The 8,340-nt window shown below is 48.6% G+C and overlaps 1 long non-coding RNA gene across 1 annotated transcript; it reads left to right on the forward strand.

Moving 5' to 3' along the window:
* The first annotated feature begins 4,250 nt into the window (after positions 1-4,250).
* Positions 4,251-7,885, forward strand: LOC123137617 (uncharacterized). Its single transcript, XR_006468375.1, has 5 exons — positions 4,251-5,121; positions 5,420-6,840; positions 6,935-7,037; positions 7,124-7,214; positions 7,549-7,885. It is a non-coding gene; the product is annotated as an uncharacterized lncRNA (long non-coding RNA).
* The last annotated feature ends 455 nt before the right edge of the window (positions 7,886-8,340 follow it).

An 8,340-nucleotide genomic window follows, 5' to 3' on the forward strand; every position in this document is an offset into this window, starting at 1 on the left:
ATGCAGCAACCAACAAATGATCAGGATGCAACTCTTCCAATCGCGCGTTGCAGAAGATTTTGTCAATGCTACACATGGTAGGGTTTTATCTTTCATTGCTCCATGTAAAACGCCAGTTTTTGCATTTGATCTCCTTGAGCCCCGCTAGGTCTATGGCTCGGCGAAATTTTCCAATCATTCTCCTGTTTATGTTTGAATTGCTCTTGTCTCTTTCTTGATAGATCATGTTGAAGTCATCGTTGATCATCCATGGACCATCAGTAGGTGGAGTAGCAGCAGCTATCTCCGCTAGGAAATTCTCTTTTTGTGCGTTATCGGTTGGACCATAGACCGTGGTCATCCAGAAGTGTTGCCCGGAGCTTAGTTCGTGCACCCTAGCGGTGATGGAGAAACTACCTAGGTAGTGGGAGACTACATCGACTACATTTTTATCCCAAAAAATCGCCGCTCCCCCTCTAGTCCTGATCGCCGGCAGCACCACACACCCCTGCAATCTACTACCTCCTATCTCACTGGCTACCGCTGTCGTCCAAGTATCGATTTGGTTTCCTGTAGGCAGAGCATCGCTACTCTATGGGAGGAGACTACGTCGCTAATGACCGTGCGTTTCGCCAGGAAGTTTAAACCTCTAACGTTCCAGGACATGAAGACTAGGTTGCCGTCATTCATCGATGGAACTAAACCTGCTCCGCCAACTGAACATTCTACTAGCAACAAACAAGAACACCATACAGCGATACCAGGGGCGACGACGGCCACCAATAGCCCCAAAACCCCGTCGTCGACGAACCGACCACAACACCTGAAGACTAAACATTGAAACTAGACCTAACTCGAACTGGTTTAAGACCAGTTGCTGGCGGAAACGAGCTACTACTAAAACTACCAACATGATCAGACTTGCATGATCTCCTCAGCTTCAGCGATCCCCGCCATGCCCATGGCGATCTTGAGAGCACCCTGGTCAAGGCTTGTCAGCTTAGCGATCGCAGCAATGTCGCCGTCGGAGAGGGGCTCCTGGAAACGCTTCATGATCTGCGCAGCTGCTTTTGAAGTCATCTTGTCCTTCGGGCCGAGCTCTCCCAACTCTTGGACGAGGCGCAGCACCGCCCTTTGCGCCACTGGGGTGGAGATGCCTGCAGCCGCCTGCCGAGCGCTGCGGCGGGAGGGGGCGGAGGTGGCCCTGGACTTGGGCGGGGCGGAGTGGCGAGGGCGGGGAGGCTGACATGGGAGGATTGAAGGTGGCACCGCGGCAAACAACTCATTTGCCTGCTCCTGACCGTTGCCGATGCGCATGGCACCAACCTGATGGGTGACCGCGTCCATCTAGAAGCCCACCGTCGCTGCTGCAGGGGAGGTGATGCAGGGCAGCAGACACGGCAGCATCTCCGGGCTCTCCAGCTCGGCAGGCTTGACGATGGGGGGAGAGGGGGAGCGGCCACCGTCTTCGAAGGCCAGAGGAGTGACCAAGGCTTCCTGCATGGCGTTCTCCAGCTCCATCTGCATGCAGTCCGTGCGCGGGGGCGGAGAGAGGGCGCGTCTGTTGTCGGAGAAGGAGAAGAATTGGGCCACCTGGTCCACCTCCACCGCCGGTGGAGGCGTCGAGCGGAGGGGAGCAGTGGGGTGGCGCACAGGGCTTGGGGCCGGAGGCCTTGACAGCTGCAGGGCGGCCACGCCGACCCACCGTGTGGCAACGGCCTGCAGGCAATCTACTGCGGCGTCGATGCGCCTCCCTGATGACATCCTCGTCGGAGCCCCTGGCGTGGCAGCTGCGGGCGAGCAGGCGGTCCCTCCAGGAGCGGCTAGCGCCGGTGCCGCCACTCCCACCGTCCTCCTCGTGGTCGCGGGCGCCACCTCCGAGCATAGGGCCGCAGCCCATAGCCCCGACGCGCGGCGCCCTACTGCGGGCCTTGCCCTGATCCTCTTCGACATGCGCCACCCAGGTGCCAGGCTCGTAGCACGGGAGGGGGCGGTCGTCTTCTTCATCTGAGGAGGGCAGCCCACTCTGGTCGGAGTGGGATGAGCACAACGAGAGGGGGGACCAGTCCTCCAGCAGGTCGACGTGGATCAGCAGGTAGCAAGGGGCGAACGCCAGCAGCAGGGGGCGAGGCCGATGATCTCGTCAGCCCGGCCCGCGCCCTGCTTGAGCACCCAAAGCGCACGCTTGGTGGGGATGTGGGCAACATCCTAGACCCAGAGCCAAAACGCGAAAGTCTTGGTGTGCCCTCTCTCGAGGGTGCGCGAGTCGAGCCGGTCGACGCGGTCGATGTCGCCGAGGGCCTCTTCAGTGCCCAGCAGCGACCAAAACTGCATGGGCAGGTCTTCCACCATGACGCAAACATGGTGATGGAACTTGAGGAGCGCGGCGTGGTCGTCTTCATTCCAGGCCCTGATGAAGTACTTGCAACCCTCGACCTTGATGACGCTGCGGCGCACACTGTTATCCCGGTGTGTAGGGAGGTCAAAGTGGACGAGGAAGGCTTCCGGCTGGTGGGCGGTGACGCGGAGCAGGTGCGGAGGTGTGGAGAGCTGCTCGAGCATGACCCTGCCCACCGCAGCAGGGGTGGTGGAGTGCGAGCGGTCCGCGGCGGTCAGGGTGACCGCTTGCTAGCGCAGCACGTGCTCCTTGATCTCCAACACCGGGCAGGCCACGATGACCTTGCAGCTCTCCCGCGGCCGCCTGGCTGGGTCGCAGAGGGCAAGGCTTGCCATGGGAGCGGGGGGAGGCGGGGGCGGGAAGACAACGCGGTCGCGGACCGGAGCTCTCGCCGCGGCCGGGAAACTCAGGCGAGCACGAGCAGCCCCTCCTGGGCCACCGTTCCTTAGATTTTGCGGGCACTCCTTGCCAAAATGACCCCTGCGCTTGCAAATGATGCAGCGGAGGGGATCCTGGCAGTCGATACGGCGGTGGCGCTTACTGAGGCAACGGAAGCACTTACCTTTGAACTGGCTTAAGAATGCCTCCCTCCCCGCAGCCGCATTGAAAGATCTGCGCCGGTCCAAGCGCTGGATCGAAGCACGCCCGCCTTGATCCGCCAAGCGGGAGCCGGCCCTCCCCTTCTTCCGGGATTTGACCTCTGTCCATCCCTCCTCCACCGGTCTGGCCTGGATCGAAGAGGAAAAGTTGGCCGGGGAGGAGGGGCGAACCATCACGGATTTAAGGCGCGCCCGGCCCCCACAGGGGGAAGCGCCCAAAGCCGGCGGTCCGAGCCACGCACCGACCTTGGATGGGCTGCCGCGCTGCAGGATTCGCGGCGTCGAAGCTGGATCTGACACCACAGCCGTCGAGGCCACAGACCGCGGGGAGGAGAGCTGCGAGAGGCCGCCAGATCGAAGCGAGGCTCCAGCGGGCGGCAAGGGACACCGACAGGCCGGGACGGGGAGGCTGGAGGCGCAGCTGGCCGCCATAATGACCGGGATTTGGTGGCCGCCGCGGCCGGAGCGGCCAGCGGCGTGGGGCAGGGGAGGGGGCACGGCGCGGGGCAGGGGATACTCTTGGCCAACTTTCCGCCAGAGCATCCTTCCTGGTCAGCCACCACCTCCATTCTGCCTCGCTCCTCTCTGTCTGACGACCACGCCATCGAGAGGAAGCCGCCGCACAAGAGGTCAGGGTCCGCCCCCACCGTGAGCCAGGGGACACCTGTGGCGAGCCTTTGGACAGGAAGCCGACAAGGGGCACGCAACAAGCCGCAGCTGCCTCTAGAAGTGGAGGTGTAGGGGATCCCGCCGGATCCAAGGCGTGTGGGCACGGCGGCGAGGGTCTCCGGCAGTGGCGGCGACCTGCAGGCAAAGGGCGACGGCTGGGGCGCTCAATTCAATCCAGCGCAATGAGCCTATCCCTGCAGGAGAGAGAGAAGATGTGGGAAAGAGAGAAGGAGGGAGAGGAGGGAGAAAGAGAGAGTAAAGAGGAAAGGGAGGTGTAGCGGCTGATGGGAGAGAAACACCGGCCGGCGCAGTCCTTCGCATTTCTACTCATCTCCTCCATATCCTCTTCTTTGGAGCTAGCTGATTGGTCAAAACCAAGGAAGACAGAGCCAGCAAGGAAGGTGGCCTAGCCCTACTGCCGATGCCCATACATACTGTCTTTTTCTTTGGAATTGGTTGAAAGTGTTTCTTCTGCTATCCACTTTCTCACTAGGCTTTTTACCTTTGTTGCTGAATTTTGCATTGCTACAGATGGAAGACATTGCGCTGTTGAAGGAGTCCATCAAGAACTGGAGGCAATGGCCTACGACATGGGCAGGTATGTGCTTCATGATTGTTGTTGGTTAATTGAGAGTATGTGATGCTCAAAGAAATGATGTGCATTCATACTAAATCTTTTATCTACATCTACAACTTAATGTTTCATGTTAAAAAAAGTATATCCCATATTTCCCCGTAGTGGCAGAGAGCATATTTGAGCAGCTGACTGGAGGCTAGGCATATCTGCGTTAGTTTGATTTGTGTGCGTATGTTCACTGTTTTCTGTTTTTCCAAGTGTTCAATGCTACATTTTTGTTCGCTTTACTGTTGTTGTGCTCGTATGAGCAAGACTAGGGGCATGGCAGTTGGGCACGGGGCATAACAATTCATAGTATCAGCCTCCATGCTTATGTTTCAGGTTATACGCCTTTGTAATGTAATCAGTTGTTCATGTCAATGGCAGTGGTTTAAAATACGTAAGCTGATCCATCTTCTGCTTGCTTGTCACTGTGTTTCTACTAGGCAAGGTCTGCAATAGATTATATATTCATTCAAATATGACGTGGTATTCTTCCTTTACCTTCGTCAACATATTTATTTGGGCGTTCCTTTTCTCTGTACTTTGTTTGGAAAGTGTTTTTCCTACGCATGTCCTTCTTGATTATACGTTCATGAGATAATTTGGTCATAATATAACCCTGTCCTAAAAGTGCTCTTGCATGGCAAAATTCTCTTCTTACATGTTTGGTCACAATATAGCTTTGTCCTAAAATCTATTTTGCTTTCAGTTTGAATCTGTCATGACCTGGATAGATATACTCTAGACCTTGATATATGACTACGTAATTGAAGAAGTGGACATCTTGGTCATTGCAAATTTTCTCTGTTCCTTTTTAAAAGAGCGGATTACAATTCTCCGGGAGCAATGCTGCTGAGGTAGCTATCCATCCATCTTGCTTTTTAGAAAACTTGCGACCACACAGGCCGAAGTCGCCACCCTGTAATGTCGCTCTGATGGTAGCCCATGCTGCTTTGTGATGAATAATATCGTAACATCTAATGTTTGAATTTTTCATATCGCTTCAGCTAACCTGTGAATAGGTCTGCACTCTACACCTACATATTTGTTCAATCCCTTATTTCTATAAGGTTTATGTGATTATGTTTATTTTAGAAGGTTTAGATGCCATACTTTGCATGGACTGTTACTAAAAGAAATTTATGTTGTTCTTAGGTACCAATCAGGTTATTGATGCCGCCGGATAGCTGTCGTTGGCTATAATGTGATTAGGTACCAATCTTGTTATTAAAGATGTTATGTTATATAATGCGGCTACATAATTATACTCTTATATGGTCAGCCAAGTGTTCTTCTGGATATACCTTTGTGCAATGTATAACTGAAGTATGATCATTTCCTTGCATAAACTAAGCATACTATTAAAATTTTGTGTGTCAGGCCTTAAGAGTAGATTGCCTTTTCTGTACTTTTGTGTTGCTTCATCCATTAATTATTTATTAAAATGTTAACACTTCATTGTTAATGTATGGTTGTTTACCTTTTGGTGTCGACTTTCGACTTACTGATTTGTGCAATCAAATATAGAAAAGGATCTCGTTTCGGACACGACAGCCTTGCTGATGGCATGCTTAAGGATGACCTGATGTTACTGATGACACACATTGAGTTACCTCGCACCATCATTTGGCCTTTCAAGCACTTGATTTGCATTTTTTTGATGTAATCAAATAGTGTCCCTGCATCTTAACAAGCCACCCATTTAATGTGTCATCCTTTCCTTTTCTTTTCCTGGAGTTTTTTCAATAAACATCGATGCACTTATGGATAGTACATTGACGCTGATGATTCTATCTTCTTTATTTGAGAATATGATATTGTACATGTATTATAGATTGGATTACAAAATAGTGGTTGTAGTTCTTATGATTTGCAGTAGCTTAGGTCTGGTGCTGTGGCTTTAGCACATAACATGGATCGGTTTTAATATTCTGTTCATGCTCATCTTCGCATTTTATAGGCAGGTTGTTTGGGATAATTTGTACTTTACTAAATTACTGCTAAAGTGGTTTTGTTGAGAGTTGAAACTATACCAATGTTTTGCTTTCTGCTAAAGTCAAAGATATTGTATCCTTGAATGTTTTTCAATTACCAACACATGCCAAATTCTGCATATTTGTTAATGATTTCGATGCCTTCTGTTAGTTTTGCACTATGGAAGTCATTGTTTGCTATGTATGAATATTGGCTTATTGGGTTTAGAAAACATTGTATATTTTTTATATGCTCTCAGTTGAACACGTTTCGGTATGTAGTGTACATGGTATAGGCAGGTAAGAAAACAACCTTATTTAAGCTCAGGCCTGACTAGCGATTAAGTCATTAAATTTTAGTGGGTAGGTAAAAGAGCAGCCCTATTTTCGGTATGCTTGACTTTCAGTATTTTTGGTCACAGATTTGTTGATCTTGTTTACTGCCTCTATCAAAATATTTGTACAAATCCAGACTACAAAACGTCTTATATATTGATAGAGTGAGGACTACAGATTGTGCTGGTGGCAACCTGGGGAAGACTTATCGACGTGGATACAGCCACATTCCTTGACCGAAATGATCCAAACTATGATAGTAACAAGGTAATACTTCATGGTCTTGACCTACACATTCATGTCGTTTTTCATGCAATGATGAACCTTCTAATCCAAGCAAGGGTCTTCTTTATGTTTGCAGATAGTTTGGTGCTCTCATGGTTATTTTGTAGAGATTGTCCTTCTGTTCATTATTTGGCAATCATCTACTGCAGCTCAGCTACTGTCCAGCTGCTTCCCTTATGGTGAGTGATTGATGGTGCATGTTTTCCTATTAGTTTCTCCTGTATGCCAATTTCTCAATTTAGGTTGCTGTTTTGCATTTCTCTAGGCCTTTCATTCTCACTGTGATCCCCTGAGATGCCTTGTGTATTTGCGTTGTCCTCTGCTTCTGATAATGCAAGACAGATCAAACCAATGCAGTAATCCTCTGATCCTTCATTATATTATGAAAAAAACACTATGATTTTCCATGTCAGGGTACTACTATGTCAAATTGATGCTTTGTACTACATGTTCAGGTGTATACCCTGACAATATTGGGCATTTGCATTGTCATTTGCTTTATTTGTTCATATCGCATTGTTTTTTTAGTTATAGCCGGTTTTATTTGCTATTCAAACCCATCCATTTGTCTTGTTTTCATTTTTTTCTTACAAATTTTTTCTGATGAGAAGATGTCTTTTAGTTGTGTATTTGTTCTCTTGAATTCATTTGTTTCTTATGCAAGGGTTCTCTAAAAAAATAATTTTGTAGGCAAGACGAAACTTAAAAGGGGATCTCGGACAAGTGGAAGGAGGGAAGTCGTCGTAAGATAGATAATAAACTTGCCTCCGCTCTGACAAGAGCATGTTCGTTCAGACCTTTTCTTACTAAAAGATTTTTATCTATAGCAAGTGTTTCCATTGGAACTATCAAATTCAAACTCCTAGATGTCTATGTCAGCATGTAGGACTTTGTCCAGGCGGAGATATCCCCTCTGATCTTTTTATGAATCCTTCCACACTTCTTTGTAAAGTGTTGCTGATTTTAATAAAATCTCTCTATTCAAAAGACAATATAATTCAAGCTACTAGAGGAGCTTGTTCATTCAGACCTTTCCTTACATTTTAACTATGATAGTGACCTCTTTTATTTGTCTATGTAACGATCATATGCATAAATAGTTGAAAATGGTGCCTGAATGGCGCATTTTAGCTACATCTTACCATGCACCTAAATGATTTTCAAAACTTAAAAGATATTGAAGAAATGCAAATTGTTTCAAAACACTTTGTGTTTGAATTTGGACCATGAGCTATTTGGTTCTATGTTATTCTAATAAGATAACAAAATATGCATGCCCACAACACTTCATTTTTCAAAGATAAAGTATCCTTCATTTTTCATCTTCACGGGTTTGAATTAGTACCTAAGTGGTTGCTAAAACCTACTTCTATTACAAGTCAAATATTTTTAAAACACTTCATGTTGACATGGTATTTGTGTTTTCTCAAACATAAAGTTATTGAAAAATGCAAATATTTTCAACGCGCACATAGTTTCAAA

Source organism: Triticum aestivum, chromosome 6B, assembly GCF_018294505.1.
Source record: "Triticum aestivum cultivar Chinese Spring chromosome 6B, IWGSC CS RefSeq v2.1, whole genome shotgun sequence".
NCBI classification, from domain to species: domain Eukaryota; kingdom Viridiplantae; phylum Streptophyta; class Magnoliopsida; order Poales; family Poaceae; genus Triticum; species Triticum aestivum.